Here is a 25,507-nt window from a genome sequence, read left to right on the forward strand (position 1 = left end):
AAAAGAAGGCAAGAAAGAACGAAGGCCAAGAAAGTAAGGAGGAAAGAAGGAAAATAAAGAAAGAAGGAAAAAGAAAGGAGAGAAAAAAACTAAAGAAGGTAAAAGGAAAGAAAGACAGAACAAAAGAAAAAGGAAAGAAAATGAAACGCAAAATAAGGAGAGAAAGAAGCGGAGAAAGAAAGAAAGGAAGAAAAAGGAAAGAGGGCAAAAAAGAAAGAACTAAAGAAAAAGGCGAAGAAAGAAGGCAATTAAGAAAAAGAAGGAAAGAAATAGGGAGAGAAGAGAAGGAAAATCGAAGAAAGAAAAATCAAAGAAAGAAGATGGATGGAAAGAAAGAACGAAAGACTGTTCACAGCATTAAATATTTTGTACTAAAACTCACATTACACCCCACCTATGTTTAAATAAAAGTGTTACAAGGGTTTTGCAAATTAAATGCAATAAAGTTTGGTTTTCTTCCTGGGAAAAATGTACTTAAAAACCATTGGTTATACTTAGTCCGGGAACACAATATGGTATACTGTGAAATAGCAGTAGTCCGACAAACAAAGGCCATTCAAAAAGAAAATTATAGCAGCATTGTTAGGATACAGGAATTGATAAAGCTGTAACGCGCCCTGTGCTCACTTCAAAGGCGGTCTACTATCATATCAGGCAACACAAAAGAAATGACAAAGTAAAAAAAACGTTAACACTAGCACTGAAAAGAACTTCCTTTTGTGCGACTATGCTCCTTCTGAAAGCAAAGTGTAGTCACTCAAGGTGAAGTTAAACAGTGACTTGAGTAGGTTGATCCATTGCCCCATGCTGGATGCTGTAGTGGGTGAAAGCAAAATGTGAATAACGCAACAACAGACTAATAACTGAAGAGAGGTAGCTAAAAGGCCCTTTGAGTAGTATGATCAAAAGGTCAGACCTAAACAATAATTTGAAATGCAATAGCTCTCTCATATACGCGAGACCTATTCCATGGAAAATGATTGGCATCACGACAATGGGAGGGAGGGCGGGCGAGAGATGAGGCACGGACAACGGGAGAGAGGGCAGGAGAGAAGGAACGGACAAACGGGAGGGAGGGCAGGGGGATTTTGAAGGCATGGACAGCGGGATGGCGGCGTTAGGGGGAGAAGACACGGACACCTGTTATTATCCAAATGAATGCCTTGGTGTTGGAGCATGCTCTGGTAGCAGTGAATGGGCGCGCGCCGTCTGACTTCTCTGGTGCTTGTACCTATAATAGGGTTAGTTGCCCCAGCAGAATTTACTACATTCTGGTTGATAAGGGATTGTGGAGATATGTGTCAGATATGGTAGTTATTCCATCTATCCATAGTGACCATAACCCTCTATCCCTTAGCCTGTGCAACCTGATAACCGTGAGGAACCCCCTGCCCAGCAAAAGATTAACTATGGCAACTAGAGAAATAGTACCCTCGAACTGTAAAAGGTTCATTAAATGGCATAAATTTGCCATCAATGAGCAAAAGACAAATGCCCTGGGGGAAATTGTAAGAGATCAGACCGAGAAGATTTCTGCACTCTGTACTGATGATCCCGGTTCTGTCCAGGTTAACATGGTCTATGTGGAGACAATCGACAGGATGGCCACTCTCTTCCTTGATGGATGTGGGGCAAGCCAATCGAAGCATAGGAAGCCCACAGCCAGGTGGTATAACCACAAATGCAGAGGGGCTAAGTCCAAATTGATTTGTGCCATCAAAACACGAGATCCAACTGAGGTTCGTTTAGCCCGAGCTGTGTACAGGCGTGCACTATTAGTGCCAAAGAGGGCTTGGGATGATTCCCACTGGGAAAAGTTAAAACTGGCCAGTCAGAACAGGAACGGGGAACGATTCTGGGCTCTAGTAAGAAAAAACAATGATGGCGGTACAGATCTATTACCCAACCATATCACGGACAGGGAATGGTTCGATCACTTTAGGAAACTGTACGCAGGGGTAGGGGCCCCTGAGAACATCGAAGTGACAGCAGAATGTACATTACCCCAATACGATACACCCCCATTTATCGATCCTATAGGGCAGAGCGAGGTAGAGTCTGCGATCAGTAAAATTGTCCAAGGCAAGGCACCGGGCCAGGATGGCATCCCTGGCGATCTGTTCCGTGCCAGTCCTAAGCAATGGGCCAAATTCTTCTCCCTCTTGACTAATGCCCTCCTCCTTGGGTCTCCAGTCCCAATCTCATGGAGGGGGGCTGAAGTGATTCCTATTTACAAGAAGGGGCCAAGGGGTGACCCTGCCAACTATCGTCCGATCAGCTTGATCGATGCTGGTCAGAAGGTGGTTTGCAGAGTCCTTCTGGAAAGGATCCTCTCTTGGGCATAGGAGAATTATTTTATCTCCCCCTTCCAGGCGGGTTTCAGGGCCTGTACAAGCACTGTAGATCAGGCTTTCAGGCTGTTACTACTTCATTGGAAGACAGTCTCGATTAGCAAGGGTGGTTTGTACTTGGCCTTTATTGATCTGAAGACCGCGTTCGACCTGGTCCCCCGAGGGCGCCTGTGGGCGGTTGGATTGGATTGGATTTAGTTTTTGTATAGCGCGATAGCTACCCGCAGGCGTCCTAGAGCTTAATGAAGACAGGTGCGTGAGGCCGGGTCGAGTTATCTGTTGAAGAGGAAAGTTTTTAGTTTTTCATGAGATGGGGTTCCCTCTGCCCATTCTGAACCTGTTGGCCCGCATTGATGATGGAACATACGCACGCTTTCGGTGGGGCACGAAGGAGCAGATAACTGAAAAAATCCCGGTGAACAGAGGTGTCTGCCAAGGATGTGTCTTGGCGCCGACCCTCTTTTCCTTATTTGTTAATGGGGTGGTTTCCTTTTTATCTGATATTGATGCTGACACCCCTAGTTTGGCTGGTGTGAAAGTTCCCGCCATTCTCTTTGCCGATGATACGCTACTAGTCTCCAAAACGCCCATGGGGCTCCAAAAATTGCTGGATCGGTTTTGTGTTTTTTGTAATTTAAGGGGCTTGGTTATTAACACCTCTAAAACCAAGCTCCTCTATTTTAATCCCAGTAGGAAAGCCAATCGCACACTCACTCTTAATGAAGAGCCATTAGAGCGGGTTAAAATGTTCGACTATCTTGGGATTAGGATATCCGACCAACTCAAATGGAACCCTCACATTGAAAAAATGGCTTTAAACCATAAACGGGTTGTGGGCGTCATAAGCAGGGAGCATAGATCCTCAGTATCAAGACCCATAGCTCCTGCTCTAGAGATTTATTCTGCTAAAGCAGTAGGCAGTGCACTCTACGGAGCAGAGCTCTGGGGTTTTAATAATGTTGACTCCCTCGTAATGGCCGAGAACAAATTTTACAAGGAGCTTTTGTCTATCCCCAGGAGTACCCCTAGCAAACCCATTCAATACGATCTTGGACGCAGATCTATCAAAGATCTTATAATTCTACGTCCGCTTCTCTATTGGGCCTGCCTGTGGCGCACACCAGAGCTAGAGAGCTACGCAGACGGCCTTAGAGAAGTTATGAGCTTGCAGGGGTCTCATAAAATTGTCTGGCTCTCTAAAATGAAGGAGCTTCTTACGGCCATTGGCCTATGGGTCGTATGGAAGTCCGGTGCTACAATATCTAAACTAGAGGTCAAGCGGGCTTACTGGCTGTGGGTCGACGCCCAAGAATCTAGAGCGGATAACTTGGGTAGACTCACTGACGAGTTTCGACTGCACAAGACCGTACCCTTGCTTGAACCCTATATGGACTTCATTAGAAAACCTAAAGATAGGGCCTTATATGTTCAGTTTAGAATGGGAACCCTACCAGTCCGTGAACGCACCTCTAAATGGAAAGCCCCCTACCAGACGCTTGCCACCTGCCCGCACTGCAGCACTGAACTGGAAACCATCGCACATGTCTTTTTCGTTTGCAGTGCCTACAATAAGCCCAGATCCAAATGGCTAAAACCTGTCTGTCGCCTACTTGAGACCAGAGGCTATGCCCCAGCGTTAAGAATTTTACAATCTAACCCTAATACAGTACTGGCGTGTGGGGTAGCCAAATTTCTTAGCTGGGCATGGGTGATCAGATTTAAAGCTATGTGATGAATTTTTCTTAGGCAATCCCTCGTTTTTTTTCTTAATTAATTCAAAGCTGTAAATGGTTTAATGCTGTTTTATCTCGTCTTTTTAATTATTTATTAAGTGTTTTAACTAATAACATGAATTGCATTTTTATTGTTATGTGCTTTTAAGATATTTCTATATCGAAATAAAGCTTTGTACCTAAAGACAACGGGGGGAGAAGGCATGGACAACGGGAGGGAGGGCGGGCGGGGAAGAAGGCACCAAAGCACGTTGTGCCTGCAGTAGGAGAACCTCAAAAACGAAAATAGTACTCGCAGTCCAAATAACACGTACTGTGTTAACACTTGATGTACAGGCGCCAGTCGCCATGGGAGGTGACAAATGAAGAGGAGGCGGGACTTAGGAGGGACTAACAAGTCTATCGCCAAATCAGAAGCCATTATTTAGGACAGACAATGACACAAGCCAATCGCAAATATGGGCGGGAGTCGGCGGAGCTTCTAGTCACCTGCTCCTCTACAATAAGCCTTGCAGAGCAGCGCATGCGCGCTGGCTCTAGGCTCGACGTAAATACACACTAAGTAGGGTTATTAGGATTGTAAATTAAGGATAAGGTTAACACGTTTCGCAAGAAAAGGATTAGAGTAAAAGTACAACCAATATGCACCATTGTACTCCATCTACTTGAGGTAAGAGTGAAGGCAGTTGTCCAGGTTAAGTAAAATGAATCTCAACGATAAAATGGCAGCCTCATATGGCGTCATAAATGCCCTTCATTTAAAAAGAAAAATCTTTATTGGCAATTCGTTTACAGCAATAGGACTAGATTGTGTCAGTACCTATAAAAGCTCATAGGGTAACAGTGGATGTATTTAGTGCAAGACTGTAACATTGATTAATATGGAGAAGCAGGTGATGCATGTGTAGACCTGTTGTTGCAGCCTCATAGCAGATGAGATAGGCGAGGTCAATACATTCCCTAGTGTGAGGTCATATATAAAGAAACAGAGAAAAACATATGTAAAGGTTACAACCTAAACTGTAAATGAATTATCTGGGACCCCAGGGGCTGTATTAGAGGCACGGTAAAAACAGAGGTCAATATAAAAACAGAAGATAGAGAGAAAGAAAGGAATCGGCAGGGGTAGTGGCGAATATCAGGCTGAAGGTTTAGCGCCCCTCGACCAGCCGACCAGAAGGGTGCTTGTTCCATGTAAGGGCTGCGAGTCCACACTCCGGGGCCCTTTTGGTAGTTCTCCCAGGAGGCCACCCTTGTGGCCCATGATAATTTCAGGGCCTTAAACTACATCAGCAACTATGCTGGGGCAGTGGCGGCTCCTCTGCTATGGTGGTGGAGCGTCGCCTCAATGCTTTTAAGCAGTGTCACTTAAGGAAAAATAAAATAATAATAACTAAGTTATTATCATTTTATTTTTTCCTTGTTGCAGCAGCTTTGCGGGTGGGAAGGGCGGGGCTGGGGAGCAGATGAATGATTTTCACTCCCTAACATTCATGCACACTTTGCATGGGCTCCCTGCAGGCTGTATTACAGCCTGCATGGAGAACATGCCCAGCCTCCCATTCTCTGACTTAGCGCCGATCCACACGTAGTGATTGGCTATCGGTAGGCTGGGAGCTGGGTGCTTCCTGTCCTGGAAGCGGGGAAGAGGACCGAGTGGAGGCATGGGTGAGCTGCAGACAGGTAAATGTGTATCTTTTTTTGATTTCATTCTTATGGAGCCAATGCAGCGTGAGGTAAGTGTGGTGCAGATAATTTAACTTAGTGAACTTGAGGCGAGCGCTACAAGACCTGTTCTACAGCCTTCCCCATTGCTTGGTTGTCAGTACTTCCCCCCCTAAGCATACTACATAGTGTGTGACTTGCATCCGTAGCCAGTAGAGCTGTGTATAGCACTGTGATTACCTTACCACCCTAGCCATGTTTCAGAATGCACTGTAGCCTGTGGTGCTGAGTTGGTATCTCTTGTCCAACTGCCCAAGTTTCCTGATCTCCAGGATAAGTGCATTGTAATCCAAAAATTGGCCGGCTCCCAGACCATATACATCCTGCAGTTCCTGAAAGGAGCACAGGTCACCATCATTGATGAGATCACCTATGCAGGACACCTCCACCTCTTGCCAGGGTGCCAAATCATGCAGCCTCGGCAGGGCCCTCATCCCTTGCAGGTCCGAAGCAGGAGCTGTGGAGCGTTAATGTCCTTCATAATGACCACAATATTTCTCTCAAATCTTCCAATATGTATAGCAGAGAATTGAAAGTCATTGTGAGGGAGGGAAAGCAAGAGGCCTGTTTTGATGCACAGCATGCCCCATAGGCTAGGCAGCAGTCTCCATCACTTGAGACACACATCCATCCCACCAGAACGTACCCACAGACTTTGAGACAGCATCAGGAGGAGTCACGTTCTCCATCCTCTGTTGATCCATAAAATTTACGGAGCCAGGGGCTGGTCCACGGTAGGATGTGAAGGGCGTCGAGCTACAAACCAACCCTTCAGCGGGAGATGGACATGCATCGTATCTCGCTCTAGGGTATCAGGCTGGGGGCCTTCCCTCCCTCCCGACCGACCTGCGCCTGACCCAAGACCACCTCTCCTTCAGGAAGAAGCTGAAGACCTGGCTGTTCGAGCAGTAGCGCCCCCCCCCCCCCCAGCGACTTGAGACCCTACAGGTATGTAGTGCGCTCTATAAATGTCATTGATTGATTGATTGATTGAACATCTCAATTGCCAGCAAAACAAAATCTCATCTTCAAGCAGAGGTTAGGTGGTGTTTGTATGTGAGCACTGGTAGCAGTAGCGAGACTGCAGCAATTGCCCTCAACCACATCCTCAAGTCGGCAGTGATTCCAAGTCCATTGATGTGAGGAGCAACTCTCCATCAGAGGCTGGGATAGGGCAGAGCCTGCATGTGGGTATCTGTAGCATTACCACAGCAGAGCTTACCTGTTTTCCACTGCATCCCCAAATCAGCGATCCTGAGTCCAGATAGGTGAGGCATAACTCTCCATCACAACTGTGACTCTTGGACGTCCGATGATGGTGGGTGAGGGTGGAAGGGGCCTTGGGCATAGAGCACTGTGAAGGAGCTCCCATTCTTTCTGCCATCCTAGATTGATTGCACCTCGTTGCATTGAATCAACAACCTGCCTCCGCCCCTGGCTATCGATAAAATGCAATCTGTGATTTGCTGCTTCTTTGCTTCTACCTGCTTCCTAGTCTCCACCTGCTCCTTTTGCTATCTGCTGTTTACTGCACAGTGATGTATTTAGGTTAACTTCGTTATCCGGAAAGGATGTTCCTGATTCACCAACCATGACACCTTTGTCGAGCAAATCTGACATCTGAGCATTTAATGGGTACTTACCTGAACACGCCTCCCTCCTTGTGACAAGTGCTCATCCTGCCACAGTCCGAGCACACCTCATACCTTTGCAGTCAGCAACTGCACATGCATACAGCCCCTTCTCTGCAGTGCTTCGCATTTGGCCTTCCAGCCTCTCCACATCTCCGGAAATCATGACTCGCTTCTCCTCAACTCAGCACATGCTGTTGCTGCACTAAGAACAAAGCACATATCTGGGTCTCGTGCATGTAAAGCCCTGGCAGCTCACCCCCTAAACCGAATCACACTCTACCAGCCTCAACCCGGTCCTTACCCCCCCATTGCTTAGACTGCATCAGAGCCATTTCCACCTCATGCACATGCCTCTCTGTGATCCTACACTTCCTGTGTTGCGGAACTGGCGCATGTCTCTGAAGGTCACCCATATATCATGCACCACTCTACACTTAAAGCAGTTAAGCAAGGCAATACGACCTTTATCTACAGGGACCTTATGAACAAGCAGAGAAGTCGGTTAGTCCGGCTTCTAAGAGGTAGGTCCATTGAAGTGACTAGCGAAAAGGTACGGAGGAACTGAATACTGGGGAACTAGCATTGGCATGGAAAGAGACTAGTCGCATGCTACATACTGGTATGGAAGCCATGCAGTTGACCGGAGAAGTGAGAAACGCTGGCTGGTATATTCATAAATGCTATTATATGTTCATACATTCTTGAGTTGCTCTCTCTTTCTCGTGACACATTTGTATTGTTATGTTGGTATCAAAGGTTTACTTTAACACTGGACCCGGATAGGCAAATTGTGACTATACTAAATGTATTTCAGCCAAAGAGAATGTAGAATCTGTGAAATAACTGCAGGATTCTGTAAAACTGTGGGTTTGTGTGGCCATTTCAGAAGTGCACCAGTAGACATATATTATTTTTGGAAATTGACATTTTCATGGCGATCCACAAACTGCTTCCCGGTTGTTTCCAATATGCTGCCAGTTGCCTGCACCCTACTGTCAGCTAATTTAAGCTAAATAAATGAATCGCATTCAAAGCTTGCTCATCAACACACCTCCACGGCGGGACATGTCCACTAATTTGCCCCATTTGTCTTCTTTGTTTCAAGTAAATAACGACAAAAGAATATCCAAATGCTGCTATTTAACAAATATATTTGTTACACCTTTCTACCTAAAGTGGAGCCATATTTCTCTGTGTTTACCCTTGGGAAAATGGAGGCGTAGACATGAATATCATAAAGATCAAGTGATTGGGGCACAATTTTCGACCAATTAAGATCAAATCAGTATGTCTCCTCAAACCTTTCTCTTCTGAGCCGTTTGTGGTTCCTTGGGTTTCTTATTCTCTTAGACTGTCACCGTTGACAACGTCTTCAGTGCAGCTACAATTGCTGAGCTAGCTAAGCCTGGGTTTGGGATGCATCCCTTTTATGTCAATGGCTGTGTTTACACTGGACTCGTTTTAAATTAAAACGTTGAGCTGCCTTTCATAAACCTCAGCTATAGGAAACCTTTTTAGGGTTTTTGTTGTAATTTCATGTACATTTTTAGGAAAGTATCTCTGTTGCATGTGGTAGATTGTAGCTTCTTCATGCTGGGAACCTTGATTTTTTTTTATTGTTACAAAAAGCAAAAAATTCAGCTAGTAAGCTACTCATTGCCAGCTAAAATTAAAACTGTAAATCTATTTACAAGTGACTCAAAAGCAACATTTTGTTTCTGTTCATTAAATGTAAACCAAAACATTAGTAGACATTCATGCTATACAGGGACGATCTTGTCCATTACTAATGTCCCTAAAATGTATAAACTCCACTTAGAATTTCTGGAAGCGCAACTAACAATGTTTAATTCGACCTAGATAATTGTGGATTGTCCTAATATAGGTTCACATGCCTTGTTTGAACATTTGTTTAATACTTTTGAAGACTTTTATAAGACCATTATATGGGCAAATTCACAAACACTTTGAAAGTGTACAAATAAAAGACTCATGGCTATTATTTACCTAGATTTCCAACTTTCCTGGGAGAAACAAACATCCATCGGAATGCATGTGAATATCAACAAGTTTCAACTTGGCGTCCTTCCCAATAACCTCCTCCCCGGCCGTCCCATAGTAAAAGCCACAGGAGTAGTTTATTTCACAGTGTTCTCTTGTTCCTTGTTCGCACAGTTCTATTAAAGGGCACTTCAATTCTGTATCGATAATGGGGCAGACGTGAGCCACCTCAGGGCACCAGGTTGCTGGAATGCGAGCTGTTAATGGCACTGTTTCCTGTGCAGCAAAATAGCTAAGTTTAATTATACTGTTTTGTAATGCAGGTTTATTACCTGCTGTTACAAGAATGAGAAGGGAAGTGTACGTTTTCATTATTTATGGACTCACATAAATAGATAATGAGAGATTTCTCGGCCTATGCCCATGCCATCTCCACATATGTTGCCTCAGATTATGTAAACTCTCAGTAGCTTCACGCGACCTAGATTTGAAATTCTGAAAAAAGGGACATTTGGGAAGACAAATGATGACTTTTGAGTGTGTGTTCTGTTACAGTACATTGGTGTCAATTTTCTGTAGAGGACCAGGAAGCATTTACAAATATGTAATGACTACAATAGCAGGTTTTGTGCCCAAATTGGGTGGGCAGACATTCCAGCATAGATGGAGTCTGGAGATATTTTCAGTCCCCTCCATTTAGATTACCACGCCTATATATTCAGTGCCTTGTAGCAGCCTTCTATTATGCATAATTTGTAAGCTGTACGTTTGAGTAATATGTAAGTAAATGCCGCTTAACAAATAAAAAATATATATACGGCAGCTATGAGGAAACGTACCCTGTAAACATACCTTTTCACTAACTGCATTCAAAGTTTATTATAAAAAAAAAGAAAGGTATTTAACTTTTTTAAGAGATACACAACCTATCACTATGTTTCCAGTACAAACATGGATCAAGTGCACATATTTGCAATTACTATCCATCAGAATAATAATGGTCAATACTGCTTCTGAAACTTTGAACACTGACAGTATAAACTGTTCAGAGGCAACACTCATTTATACTCTGTTCACCTTGCATATATACCCTAATTTCCCCTTGTGGAATTCATATTCCTTTCCACATCTGTATCCGTTGTCACACTTCATGCCTAGGTTTGTTGTATGATGTCCCAATGCGGTCAACTTCTGAATCATTTATTCCCATGTCTCTCGAGCTTCCTTTGCTCCTCTTCTGCTATCACACACTCAATCAAGACTCTTTACCATACTTCAACTGTGGCCCATGGGGACGCATTCAGTGTATATCAAGGTTGTATTTGCTACTGTTGCACAGAAAGCTGTACATTTATACCCTATTTTCCCCTCCTTAGGGCCTGGGACCACTCCCAGTAGTCACTTCTCTGTTAAGTTTGGGTATGTTAGGTGCAAAACGTTCACTGTATTTTCCCCCAAATAGCTAGAATTTTACAGGACCATAGAATATGAAGGAAAATTACTTCTGGTGCCCCACAACAGGGCTATGTAGATTCCCTCACTGGGTAGATTCATCCCAATTTGACAGGAGTAAGGTAAACCCATTATATAGAGTTAAACTACGGCTTGTCTGGAGTTAAACTCTGTATTTGGTTCTGCATTGTCTTCCGCCAAAGCTGCTATGATGGGTCTTTGTTCACTCCTTGCTTTGTATATGCTTGATACAAGCCTACCCTTGTGAGAGATCCAGCATCATGACCAGTGTGCTTGTTGACTGTGAAGCATCTGGGAACTGCATCCAAATTTATATCACTGTTTGTGCTAATCTTGTGTATTGTAGAGATTGGTAAATATAGGAGAGAGTATCCCACTAACCACAGGGAACAGGGTACAGTGACCAAGTAGTCAAAGAGGATCCCTGAGTGTACGCTAAATTACATCTAATGTATGCGCTATATGGGTTATAGCCAATCAAACAGACAGTCAGACAGACATTTCTTATAAGTGCAGTAGAAAGAAATTTTTGTAAAGGAAAAGAATTTGTGTTATATAAAAAGTTCCACACTAAAAGTAAACGTTTACAATCTCTTTAATTAAAAAATAATACAGTTCCTTGTCACACAAAAATGAATTAAAAATCCAAAGTATTACTCTTTGGATCAATATAGTAAAATATCAAAAAACAATTAAAAACAGTTCATGTATGGGAAACATAATATGGCATTCATCAGAAAAAAATATTAGACAATACAATTTCACAAAGACAACAATTGGATCCTTTTCACAAACCCCCTCAACTTGTGGCCTTGATACAGTAGACAGTAACTATAATTTGTAGATATCTGCTACCTCCTTGACCAGTATAGGATTCTAGCCACAAAAAGCGTAGACGCGTTTCGGTGTTCTTGTACTTGATGTTGTAACACCTTCGTCAGAACATGCCGTCTCTTTTGGGGTCACCGGCTTCTAAATTTATATTTGAGTAATTTCCCTTTAATTATTCGAAGAATCCCTTGGAGGTGCCGTCTTCATGAGGCTTTCTTTAGATAAACTCAGTGGGTTCTTTTTTATGCTGCCTTAAAATATGGTAGTCCTGCTCGTAGATAGGAGGGTCTTTCTTTTGTTGTATGTCTAGGCAGACTGTGAATATCCCTCTCTCTTCGGTTATTGTAGAATCAACCGGTAAACAAAGCCTTTGAGTGGTTGAAACGCTCTCTAGAACGGGCATATATCGATTTCGCTTGTTCAACCTTGAAACTGGATATGTTCTGTAGGTTAATAGTTCCGAGCTTCTGCCTCGTTCGTCTCCTTTACCCAAAAGAGACGGCATGTTCTGACAAGAAATTATAGTTACTGTCTACTGTACCAGGAACATTAAAAGAAAGACCAAAGGATCTATAGAAGTAGTGGCAAAAAGTATCAAGGCCACAAGTTGAGGGGGTTTGTGAAAAGGATCCAATTGTTGTCTTTGTGAAATTGTATTGTCTAATATTTTTTTCTGATGAATGCCATATTATGTTTCCCATACATGAACTGTTTTTAATTGTTTTTTGATATTTTACTATATTGATCCAAAGAGTAATACTTTGGATTTTTAATTCATTTTTGTGTGACAAGGAACTGTATTATTTTTTAATTAAAGAGATTGTAAACGTTTACTTTTAGTCTGGAACTTTTTATATAACACAAATTCTTTTCCTTTACAAAAATTTCTTTCTACTGCACTTATAAGAAATGTCTGTCTGACTGTCTGTTTGATTGGCTATAACCCATATAGCGCATACATTAGATGTAATTTAGCGTACACTCAGGGATCCCTCTTTGACTACTATTGTAGAGATTGGTCCTGTCTCCCTCCAAAGACCCGCTGTGTTTCCGCATAGGGATTACATTTCCCCCAGAATATAGATCCTCCAATGTCTCGCATACACCTTCTCTCTATTGTGCAATTGACATATCACTACTCGCACTCCAAAATGGCTGTAGATGTCATTTATATGTCCATATCAGGTGCATTTGGAGGTCTTCTCAGTATCTCTCATACTCACTCCCCTAGCTTTCAGTCCTGATCAATACTCGCTATAGTGTCCACTTATGTGCACCCACAAGCAGTAGTTTCTCCCAATTTTCCGTCTTCTTTCCACTGCATGCTGCAGCTGAGACGCCATATAGCCAACCTCAAGGTCTGGCAGTCCCAGCCCCCTCTTTTCTAATTCCAGCATTTCAAGTTGCACTCCTCTTCGCTTCCCTGCCAATATCATCAAGAACTTCAAACTCCTTGAATAGTTCTCGGCTTCAGTGGGCATATCAGATTCTGCAGTACATAAAGACATCTTGGTGAGCATGCCATACTGCAATTGAGACCCGCAACATAAACAACAGTGGCAGAGTGTTTTCGAAACCCACTGATCACTTTAACCCATCCATGTCTCTGCCTATACTGTATGCTTGTTTCTTCTCAGGTGTGTACGACACCTGTATGCCCAAAATATTTAAAGTGATCCTGTTCCCGTTGCATATGTGGCAGCATGCCTAGCGCTCTCCCAGATGGCCATCACAATAGGAATAGCTTACATTTTTCGTTGTTTATCCCAGGGGCCTTAGAGCACTCCAACACTTCAACTCTCTTACCATCAGAGGTTTTGAGTCTGTTGATTGTTCTTCTACAAACATTGAAGTTAAGTGAGTATTTGCTCTTATTGCAATCCCATATTCTTGCATCACAAATCTCAGCCTAATTTCTAGCACTTAACCCGCCATTGGCAATTAGAGTCAACTATAACTGTAGTTACATGACTGTTGTTTTAAGAGTGTTTGATCATGCACAACGTTCTCACAAGCAATATTATTAATAAAAAAACTATACGTTTTTGAAAACAAAGTTTTTAGGCTTACCCATGCTTACTTGGACAGCTCCTTTACCATTGCTAATCTTGACGTTGAGACTGGGTCATTAAAACACAATGAAAACGTTCAATTAATCAATCAATCATCGTATTTATATAGCACACTACTTACCCAGAGGGTCTCAAGGCGCTGGGGGGGGATCTGCTACTGCTCGAACAACCGGGTCTTGAGTTGCTTCCTGAAGGCGAGGTGGTCCTGGGTCAGGCGGAGGTGGGTGGGGAGGGAGTTCCAAGTCTTGGCGGCGAGGTAGGAGAAGGACCGTCCCCCTGTGGTGGCTCTACGGATGCGGGGGACGGCGGCGAGGGCGGGACTGGTCGAACGAAGCTGGCGTTTGGGAGCGTAGAAGTTGAGGCGGCTGTTGAGGTATCCTGGGCCTTGGCTGTGTAGGGCTTTGTGTGCGTGGGTGAGGAGACGGAAGGTGATTCTCTTGTTGACCGGGAGCCAATGCAGATCTCTCAGGTGTCCGGAGATGTGGCTGCGACGGGGGATGTCCAGGATGAGTCGTGCTGAGGCGTTCTGGATCCGCTGGAGTCTCTTCTGGAGTTTGGCGGTGGTTCCGGCGTAGAGGGTGTTGCCGTGGTCCAGACGGCTGGTGACGAGGGCCTGGGTGACCGTCTTCCTGGTCTCGGTGGGGATCCACCGGAAGATCTTACGTAGCATGCGCAGGATGTTGAAGCACGACGAGGAGACGGCGTTGACTTGTCTGGTCATGGAGAGGGAGGAGTCCAGGATGAAGCACAGGTTGCGTGCGTGGTCTGTTGGTTTGGGTGCACTGCCTAGGGCGGGGGGCCACCAGGAGTCGTCCCAAGCGGCGGGTGAGGATCCCAGGATGAGGACTTCCGTCTTATCTGAGTTCAGTTTCAGGCGGCTGTTCTTCATCCATTCGGCTACCTCTTTCATCCCTCCGTGAAGGTTGGCTCTGGCGGTGGCGGGGTCGTTGGTAAGGGAGAGGATCAGCTGGGTGTCGTCGGCGTAGGAGATGATGTTGAGGTTGTGCTGGCGTGCGATGTCTGCGAGGGGGCTCATGTAGATGTTGAAGAGGGTTGGACTGAGCGAGGAGCCTTGAGGGACGCCGCAGATGACTTCGGTGGCTTCAGATCTGAACGGGGGGAGGCGGACTCTCTGTGTCCTTCCGGCGAGGAAGGAGATGATCCACTCCAGTGCCTTCTCCTGGACTCCGACGTTGCTGAGGCGTTGTACTAGGGTACGATGGCAGACAGTGTCGAAGGCCGCGGAGAGGTCGAGGAGGATGAGGGCCGCTGTTTCTCCGTTGTCGAGCAGCGCTCGGATGTCATCGGTGACTGCGATCAGGGCGGTCTCGGTGCATTGGTTGGACCGGAAGCCAGACTGCGAGGGGTCGAGGGATCCGTTCGTCTCGAGGAAGGCGGCCAGCTGCTTGTTGACGGTCTTCTCGATGACTTTTGCAGGAAACGGGAGCAGCGAGATGGGGCGGTAGTTCTTGAGGTCGGTGGGGTCAGCCGATGGTTTCTTGAGTAGAGCGCTGAGTTCGGTGTGCTTCCAGCTTTCCGGGAAGGTAGCAGTGTCGAAGGAGGTGTTGATGATGTCCCGCAAGTGGGGTGCGATGATAGCGTCGGCCTTGTTGAAGACGTGGTCAGGGCAGGGGTCGGGCGGAGATCCGGAGTGGATGGAGTTCATCGTGCGGACGGTGTCTTCGGTGCTGATCGGAGTCCAGGCGCGGAGGGTGGTTGTGGGGGGCGGTGGTTCGGTCGTGGTGTTCGTCGGTTGAGTGCTGAAGCTGTTGTGTATGCCCGCGATCTTGTTGTGGAAGTAGGAGGCGAGGAAGTTGCAGAGGTCCTGCAAAGGGGTGATGTTGTTTCTGGCGTTGGGGTTGGAGAGCTCTTTGACGATCTTGAAGAGTTCTTTGCTGTTGTGTGCTTTGTTGTCCAGTCGTTAATAGATTGCAGTGCTGAACAATTTTCCATAATAACAACACCTATCATGATGTAAATGAATACATTACTGTAAGTTAAGGGACATGTTTCAGGCCCACTCTCCTGGAAATTGTAGCAACACAGTCAAGAGCAGCATACTTATACATGGTCATCTTGCTGCATATGAAACTGATTTGGCAACTGTGTTTCTCTACAAGTGCTGGTCCACTCTGTAAGAGGTTAGCAGTCTAGTTTTTTTTTAGTTTCATAGTCTGCTCATATGTAAATAGACTTAATGACGCAGTGAGCCAATTAAAGTCGGCATTTCGGTTTGTTACAACTATCTGTTTTACGGCGTGAAGATTTGAACTGTCTGGTCTTTCAAAGTATCGTGTAGATTGTTTGAACTCAGAAGATTGGGCATTGTCTGTTCTTCCTGTTTAAAACATGTGATCTTGTTTTCTCTTTGCAGGGCTGAAAGAATTTTACTGATTTGCCGGATGACTTCAAAAACACACCTGAACTGTTGATGTCCACTGTTGGATCATCGAAACTCAACTTTAAACAAAAGGTTAGTCACTGTTTATGGGACCATAGCCTTCTTGTTACTGGTTATGTAAGCAACACAGTTTAATAGTAATTGTATCCTGTAATCCATGTACCTCATTTGTATCTATTATTTTTATAATTGCAATGCTGTGTGTTTCATTAAGATTCTTTATTTTGGAATCAATGTGATCTTAGTTGAGCAGAGTGAAAACAGACCTGGTGCAACTGCAAGCAGTTAGGCCAAGCACCCATTCTCCTTCTATCCTATTCATATGGTGCCACTCACAGAGCAGGTGCAAGGGTTTATGCCACCATAATCAAGGGAGTGTTTTCTTTCCTCCTCCATCATGGGACATTCTTTGATACATAGTGTTGCAATCTTGTGGCGCCTTTAGTAGTGCTTTAGTTGGTGGGCTTATCAGACCCCCTAGGATTTTGTGGCTTTGGGTGGCAAATTTTGCGACCAAAAAAAGCAAATACCTCAAAATTCACAATATTTGTGCGGTGGGCCCACCACAAAAATATTGCAGACTTGTGCTTTCAAATGGTCTGCAGGGGGCACACAAAGATGTTGGGCGGCCTGCAAGCTAATTGCTCAGGAGGGGGCGAGGCTCATTTCAAAGGCAGACGCAGAGTAATTTCTCACCTCTGCTGCCTGCCTGTTGCTCACTCTCCCTTTAACCCCTTCCATGCGGCCGCGATTCCCCTGGTGTGCTGTAAACAACACGAACAGGGGCGGGCCGTGACGAACCCCAGCCGTCATCAGCACACGAGCACCGTAGTGCATGACGGCTGGGGTTCGTCATCAGCATGGAAGGGTTAATGGCTCAGTGGCAGAACAGCACAGTGTATTTAGGTACATCCCAGATTGGACACTGGTGTAATCAATCAGTCAATCAATCAGGCATTTATAAAGCGCACTACTCACCCGGACTGTCTCAAGGTGCTTGGGGGAGGGGGGGGGGGTGCCGCTGCTGCTCGAACAGCCAGGTCTTGAGCTTCTTCCTGAAGGAGAGGTGGTCTTGGGTCAGGCGAAGGTCGGTAGGGAGGGTGTTCCAGGTCTTGGCGGCCAGGTATGAGAAGGACCTGCCTCCTGTTGTTGCTCTTCGGATGCGGGGGACGGCGGCGAGGGCGTGATTGGTCGATCGGAGGTGGCGTTTGGGAGCGTAGAAGTTGAGGCGGTTGTTGAGGTAGCTCGGGCCTTGGTCGTGTAGGGCTTTGTGTGCGTGGGTGAGGAGACGGAAGGTGATTCTCTTGTTGACGGGGAGCCAGTGCAGGTTCTCAGATGTCCGGATATGTGGCTGCGTCTGGGGACGTCGAGGATGAGTCTGGCTGAGGCGTTCTGGATTCGCTGGAGTCTCTTCTGGAGCTTGGCGGTGGTTCCGGCGTAGAGGGCGTTGCCGTAGTCCAGTCGGCTGGTGACGAGGGCCTGGGTGACTGTCTTCCTGGTCTCGGTGGGGATCCACCGGAAGATCTTCCGTAGCATGCGCAGGATGTTGAAACAGGACGAGGAGACGGCGTTGACTTGTGTGGTCATGGAGAGGGAGGAGTCCAGGATGAAGCCCAGGTTGCGCGCGTGGTCTGTCGGTTTGGGTGCGGTGCCCAGGGCGGGGGGCCACCAGGAGTCGTCCCAGGCGGAGGGCGAGGAGCCCAGGATGAGGACTTCCGTCTTGTCTGAGTTCAGTTTCAGGCGGCTGGTCGTCATCCACTCAGCTACGTCTTTCATCCCTTCGTGGAGGTTGGTTCTGGCGGCGGCGGGGTCGTTGGTCAGGGAGAGGATCAGCTGGGTGTCGTCGGCGTAGGAGATGATGTTGAGGTTGTGTTGGCGTGCGATGGCCGCAAGGGGGCTCATGTAGACGTTGAAGAGGGTGGGGCTGAGCGAGGAGCCCTGAGGAACGCCGCAGATGACTTTCGTGGCTGCAGATCTGAACAGTGGTAGGCGGACTCTCTGTGTCCTTCCAGCGAGGAAGGAGATGATCCACTCCAGTGCCTTCTCCTGGATTCCGATGTTGCTGAGGCGCTGCACTAGGGTGCGGTGGCAGACAGTGTCGAACGCCGCGGAGAGGTCTAGGAGGATGAGGGCCGCTGTTTCTCCGTTGTCCAGCAGGACTCGGATGTCATCGGTGGCAGCGATGAGGGCGGTCTCGGTGCTGTGGTTGGCTCGGAAGCCAGACTGTGAGGGGTCGAGGGATCCATTCGTCTCGAGGAAGGCGGCCAGCTGCTTGTTGACGGTCTTCTCGATGACTTTGGCTGGAAACGGGAGGAGCGAGATGGAGCGGTAATTCTTGAGTTCGGTGGGGTCCGCTGTTGGTTTCTTTAGTAGAGCGCTGAGTTTGGCGTGCTTCCAGCTCTCAGGGAAGGTGGCGGTGTCGAAGGAGGTGTTGATGATGTCCCGCAGGTGGGGTGCGATGACAGCGTCGGCCTTGTTGAAGACGTGGTGGGGGCAGGGGTCGGTCGGAGATCCGGAGTGGATAGAGTAACATAATCAGTCCCTAGTATATGGTACTAAGGTACCCAGGGAATAGTTACTCCAGGGGTCGGGCTGAAGCATGCATTATGCCACCCATTGGGGATCACTCAAACTGTAACTACAGGCCTGCCATTGCAGTCTGTGTAAACTGGTGCTATCACCACTTACTGCAGATATAGGTTTCCCTATATCTAAGTTCACTGCACTTAAAACCTATAAATCACCCCTAAAGCAGGCCTTTGGGTATTATCTGGAAGTTGTGTCAAAGGAATAGTTTTCAGGAGGTGGTTTACTTGGTGCATTGTTCTAAGTTGTGTCTACATGCCACAATATGTTCGTCATATAAGGCTTGTAGGACAAACATTTAACTTGTTTATTCGGCCTTTGAAGGGCCGGATACCTTTCACAGTTGTGTTCTGCAATTTTGAAAGGCGGGCTACAAAATGTACTACCAGTGCTTAATATGAGCCGGTTGTTTCCGGTGGGGCCCACCAACAGTCATTTTTGGCGACCTGCGCTTATCTTTCCTCATCAGACATTGAACGGACGATGAGAGAGAAAGACATACAAACGGGAAAGGTAGGAAAAGAGACAAACGGAAATAATAGCGCAAAGGGAGAAATCGGAGACCGGCAAGAGTGACATAAAAGGGCAGCAGGGCTTGTTAGTGGATTAAAGAGGCCTGAGGTGGCTTCAAGACTACTTGGTATTCGGATCGCCGATTTTAATTAGCACAGCCAGTGCAGCGTTTGGGCACAGGCACTCATTTGTTTATAAGTTAAGTACCTTTTTTTTACTACTCAAATCTTTATATTCATATCTTAAAGCAGAAGCAACCAGACTGATCTCTGCACCTAGATGGTCCTGAAATGACAGCATCATGATGCACAGCACCTACTGTACACATCCTTGCGTCAGGCACGTAGGCCTTCTCTGTGCATGTTTCTGGTATCTGTCGACTCTGTAGTTTGTGAAGTTAGCAGGGGTAACAGATGTGAAGGACGTGGAGGAGGAGGTTGCTAGGTAGTAATAGAGCACTCGGAGCAAACAAGCATTGACAAAGCCATTAGCTCTCACTTATGCGAGACCTATTGGCTTTGTCAATGTTTTTTATTATTTATGTTGTATGAAATGGTACGGTATAGTATGGTAAGACCTGTTTTTATATTGTGTGATATGATATGGTATTCCTGTCGTATGGTATGGCCTGCCATTGTAAAGTATGGTTTGGTCTGTCATTCCATGGTGTGGATTGACATGCCATTGTGTGGTATGGTGTGGTGCGGCCTGTCATTGTATGTTATGGTATGGTATGGTATGGTATAATATGGTCTGTCATTGTGTAGTGTGGTATGGCATGGCTTGTCATTGTATAGTACAGTATGGTGTGGCTGGTTATATGGTTTGGTATGGTCTGCTGTACAGTATCGTATGGCCTGTGATTGAATGTATGGTATGGCAGGGGTGTGGAATTTTATGAAATATGTACTTGTCCTTGGGACAAGTAGCTTCATAAATCTACATGTCCTGTAACAAAATCCACTTGTCCCTTTGGTGCCATGTAGTGCGCCATCAAATAATGGCTGCAATCTCTTTATAGAAGAGCTCTGATAATAGCCTTTCTGGTTATGTCAGGCTATTACTATAGAAAGATTTGAATTTTGGAGTTTTTCACCAGCTCTTCTGTAATCTTTTCCCATACTGAGAAAGGTTGGCAATTTACCCCTGACAATGGCAGAAGTAAAGTTTCTTCCATGGCTGGGAAAAATGTGGTTGGAGAAAAAGTGAACTTGTAAACAGTCAACAGATTTCCGCTGGGGCATATTCATATTTGCTCATGCTAAGATGCAATTCACAAAGATTTTCTAGGACTACGGTTTCCTGGCCTACTTAAGGAAATTCATGTGAATTCATGAAAAACGTAGATCTGCATGAATACAAAGTCATATATCATGGGTGCCCATTGTGACTTTAACAACTGAGCCCCTAATTAAATCTGAGTTAACCAATACTTTGTGCTTTTATTAAAATGCTATCTCTTCCTATCTGTGAGCTGGCTTCATGTGTGCTCTTTTATAAAGTAGTTTTGTTCAGTGCCAGGAATTTCTATGGCAATATGGCCTTTATGAGACCAAATACCAACGGTCTAGTAAGAACACGCTGGCATACAGCAGCACGCCTACCTGATAATCCCAAGGTAGAGAAACGAGCATAGTGTAGGCCAAGTGAGTAACCAGAAAATTAAAATACCCACCACGTTGATCCAAAGTTCTTATGACACCAAGCAAGCAAAAAATTAATTGGAATCCTCGCCAGAATAACTCTCTTGTCTCTTCCATCTGAGCATCTATCCATTCATCCTTTAACACACTGATATCTAGCATTTCACCTTTACATTGGCCCCCATTCAGTCTTTTATCCATTAGCCTTTCACCAAACTGTTCGTCTGTCAGTCCATCCGCTCATCCATTTCCAAACCTACCCATCCATCTCCAAACCTATCCATTTCAACCATCCATCCATCTGCTCATCCATACACCCTCCCTTTCACTCATCTATCCACCCTCCCTTTCACTCATCCTTCCACCCACTCTTCAACCCATCCATCAATCCATCCTTCCACTCATCCATCCATTTATCCTTTACACTCATCCATCCTTTCGCTCGCTAATCCTTAAACCCTGTAACTCATCCATCCATCCATCTAGCCAGCCACACTTTCACTCACTCATCCTTTCACCCACATCCACAATTACGAATCTTTGTCTGCCGAGCTGCAGACAGAAGAGGCCCATCAAGAGCTCCGCCTCTACTGTAGCTGAAAAGTGTGGTGTTCATGAAGCCTCTGTTCAAAGCTATCCTGCCATCTCCAAACCTATTGACCCAACTGATCAATCCAGCCTTCCTTTCACTCATCCATCCATCCTTTCACTCTACACATCCTCCTCTTCACTCCTATTCATCCATCCTTCCACTCATCCACCCACCCATCTATCCTCCTTTTCACTCATCTATCCACCTATCCTTTCACTTCCTCCATTTATGCTTTTGCTCGTCCATCCACCCTTTCACCCGTATATCTTCCGTTTCGCTCATATATCCATCCACCCATCACTAATTCCTCCATCCACCTTTAGACTCAACTGTCCACCCATCCATCCATCAACCCTTCGACCCAGCCACCCACCCATCCATCCATCCCCGCCCACTCAGCCATCTATCCACCATTTCCACTCAGCCATCTATCCACCATTCCCACTCAGCCATCTATCCCCGCCCACTCAGCCATCTATTCATCTACTCTCTCACCACTTAATCCACCCTTTCAATAAACCGTCCATCCTTTCACTCATCAATCCACTTTCGACCTATCCATCCACTCACCCATCCCTTCATTCACCCTTGCACTTATCCTACCATTCTTTCAAACATCCATCCTTACATCCATTCACTCATTCATCCATGTATCTTCCCTTTCACTACACTTTCATTCATCCATATATCCATCCAGCCTTTCACTCATTCATCCATATATTTATCCATTCACCCTTACACTCAATGTATGCATCTATCATCCACTCTTGCACATATTCATCCATGCATCTATACATCCACCCTTTCACTTATTCATACATGCATCTATCCATCCACTCTTTCATACATGCACCTATACATCCACCCTTTCACTCATTCATTCATGCATCTAAACATCCACCCTTTCACTCCATTCATTCATCCAACTATCCATCCAGCCTCACTTATTCATCCATGCATCTATCCATTCACCCTTTCACTCATTAATGTATTCATCTATCATCCACTCTTGCACGCATTCATCCATGCATTTATATATCCACCCGTTTACTGATTCATACATGCATCTATCCATTCACCCTTTCACTCATTAATGTATGCATCTAAAATCCACTCTTCCATGTATTCATCCATGCATCTATACATCCACCCGTTCACTTATTCATATATGCATCTATCCATCCACCCTTTCACTATTCATCCATGCATCTATTCATCCACCCATTCACTCACTCTCCCACCCACCCTTTCAAGTCTATTATGGGCCTTTGTCTGCTGTCCTGCAGACTGAAGAGGCCCATCAAAAACTCCACAGCTGCTGTAGTTGCTACAGCGGTGTATTCACAATGCCCCTGGTGCAGGCACAAAGTGACATGAGAGGCCTAGTGCAAGAACAGAATTGGGGGTGGCCTTCGGCCTGCATGAAAGCCCCTGGGGAAACTGATCAGCTTTAAACTAAGCCCTCGAAGTAAGATCTGAGAGGCCAAGGGAAGCGGGTGAGGGATGTCAGAGTGCAGCGGAGGGTGGAGTGGTTCAGGCACCGGGTGTAACATAAGGTGTACAGAAAACACAAAGTGCCAAGGAGGGGGTGCATAAGAAGGGAAATCAAATTGAGTTGAAGATGAGCAGGGATATTGGAGCCCTATGAGGCCCAGGAGTGGAGCAGAGAATACAAGGCAGGGGTCATACAGTTCAAGTTAGAGCAAGAGGCCAAGAGGCACAAAAAGCAGCCTCTTACTTGTTATTGCTGCGAGTGTACTGGGGCTGCAGAAGCTCAATGTGTGTCTCATGCTTAAAGATAATAAACGGACCAGGGGAGAACCTGGAAGCCACACGAGCTTATCCAGCTGGCTCAAACTTTGAGCTCTGCTTTCTCATTTTATTGTTCTGCTCTGGGGAAATTAAAATGCAGGCCCCAGTTTTGCATTGACCTTTTCACTGCCAATAAACTGCTCATAGCAACTTATCTACTGGCTGTGACCTACAGGGTTGAACAGCTGTGTATCTTATTACTATAAAACTGTCTACTTGTCCTTTGGACAAAATGCAAATTAAAACCTCTAGCCCTCCTAAGAAATCTAGATGTCTCGGGCGTCGGGAGATAGGAATTCCCCACCCCTGCTGTATAGTATGGTATGATATTTATTTATTTATTTAAATATTTATTTCGACATATGACTGTCATAAAAGAAAAAGAGTAAAATACAACTTTAAGAATGTTAAAACATCAATTACTATGAGGAATTTAAAAAAGAAATATAACACACATTATCCAACATCATGGGATGGGTTTATCCCTTAAGCTATCCCTTTGATACAACATGAACTAATTACCCCCTACCAGGTTACACCACTCAAAACAGTTCATTATTCCAGACATTTCCTCCTGATGTTCCACATTGAAGTCAAAAATGTTGTGACCCCAAAAACAATACATGGCGACAAGTCAGTTTTTAATATTCGGTATGATTGATGGTACTGTCTAATGCCCAGATTTTTGCAGATGGGAATGATCCACTTCTTCCTAGAGGTCATATAGGAGGGGCAGAAGAAGACCATGTGTACGTCCGACTCTAGTTCGGGATCGCACAGTGGACAGTTTGCAGGGGCGTCATGGTACCATCGTGCTATTAGACCTCTGAGCGGTAGGGAGTCATATCTCCATTGGAGGTATAGCTTCCTGTGAGCGCTCGGGCTGATTATGTCCAAGACAGACTCAAATTTGTAATTATCCTTTTGCTCAAGGAATGACATAGTCAATGGCCCTATTTTGGGGTTAGATTGGTAATCGGACAAATTTTTGTGATAGTATGTTTTCACCAATTCCCGCCGGGGTAGCCCACTACACACTTCTGCAGGGTTCTTCCAAAATTGGGGATACCCCAATCTATCGAACTCTTGCCTAATATATTTTAACCATGGGATATTCCAGATGTTTGGTAGTTGTAAGAGTTCAGTCAATTCATTCCTGTACCTGGCCAATTCGGGAGTCGCCCATAGTCGTCTCCAGAAGGTAAGAGGTTTTAGACCTAGTTCCTCCTTTATTGATCTGAGTCCCAAATCTAATCTAGTGGGGAGAAGGGGCGTGCCGGGTGGTAGAGATAGCAGCTGCCTGATAAACCTGTTTTCAGTGGTGATAATGTCTGGGTGGCAGCAATGTCCCCATAACTCGCCCCCGTAGATCACCGCACCCCGAGCTTGCAACTTTAAAATTTCAAGAGGAGGAGATACAGGTATAAAGGTACTTTGTTTAAGAAGTTTAAAAATCCCGCCTATTTTTTGGGAAAGCTTTAGTTGGGATTTGATCTGGTGGTGTACCCAGGTCATATCCTCATTCAGAGTTAGGCCCAGGTATTTGAATGTTGAGACTCTCTCCAAGCGGACACCTTCTATGATAGGGTTAGGGCGAGACGTTCTCGGTGGGTTAAAGATCATATACTTTGTTTTGGATTTATTTATTTCCAGGCCCCTGTCATGGCAGGAGGCAACAAAGGCATCCAGGACTTTCTCTATACCCATTAGTGTCTTTGCGAGCAGCAGGGTATCATCTGCAAACATGATTGCAGAGATACCTGCTCCCGCCAACCTAGGAGCGTCCCTATTGGGGACCCTGTTCAGGTAGTCAATCACCCCGTTTACAAAGAGGCAAAACAGGGTCGGTGCTAATACACAACCGTGTCTTACCCCTCTGCCAACAGGGAAGCTTGCCGACAGGGTCCCTTGCCTCCCACATCTTACCCGTGCAAAGTTCTGTGAGTGGAGGCGAATTAGAATGTTTAAAAGGGGCGGGGGTATACCTAAATCCCTTAGTACACTCCAAAGTTTCCCCCGTGGGACCAAGTCGAAGGCCGCACGGAGGTCAACAAAAACAGTATGCAGCGAGCCCCCCTTTATTGGTATGAAATGGTATGGCCTGTCATTGCATAGTTTGGTTATGGTATGGTCTGTCATA

General features: G+C 45.6%; 1 protein-coding gene across 4 annotated transcripts in view; it reads left to right on the forward strand.

Annotated features, from left to right (window-relative positions):
- The window catches only part of INPP4A (inositol polyphosphate-4-phosphatase type I A), a 1,119,411-nt gene that overhangs the window by 405,666 nt on the left and 688,238 nt on the right, over positions 1-25,507 (forward strand). For all 4 annotated transcript variants that reach the window (XM_086934219.1, XM_086934220.1, XM_086934221.1 and 1 more), the window contains exon 3: positions 16,195-16,293. The gene's annotated coding sequence lies outside the window, so the exon portion shown is untranslated. The remainder of the gene's footprint in view (positions 1-16,194; positions 16,294-25,507) is intronic.

This window comes from Lissotriton vulgaris, chromosome 8, assembly GCF_964263255.1.
Source record: "Lissotriton vulgaris chromosome 8, aLisVul1.2, whole genome shotgun sequence".
In the NCBI taxonomy this organism is placed as follows: Eukaryota; Metazoa; Chordata; class Amphibia; order Caudata; family Salamandridae; genus Lissotriton; species Lissotriton vulgaris.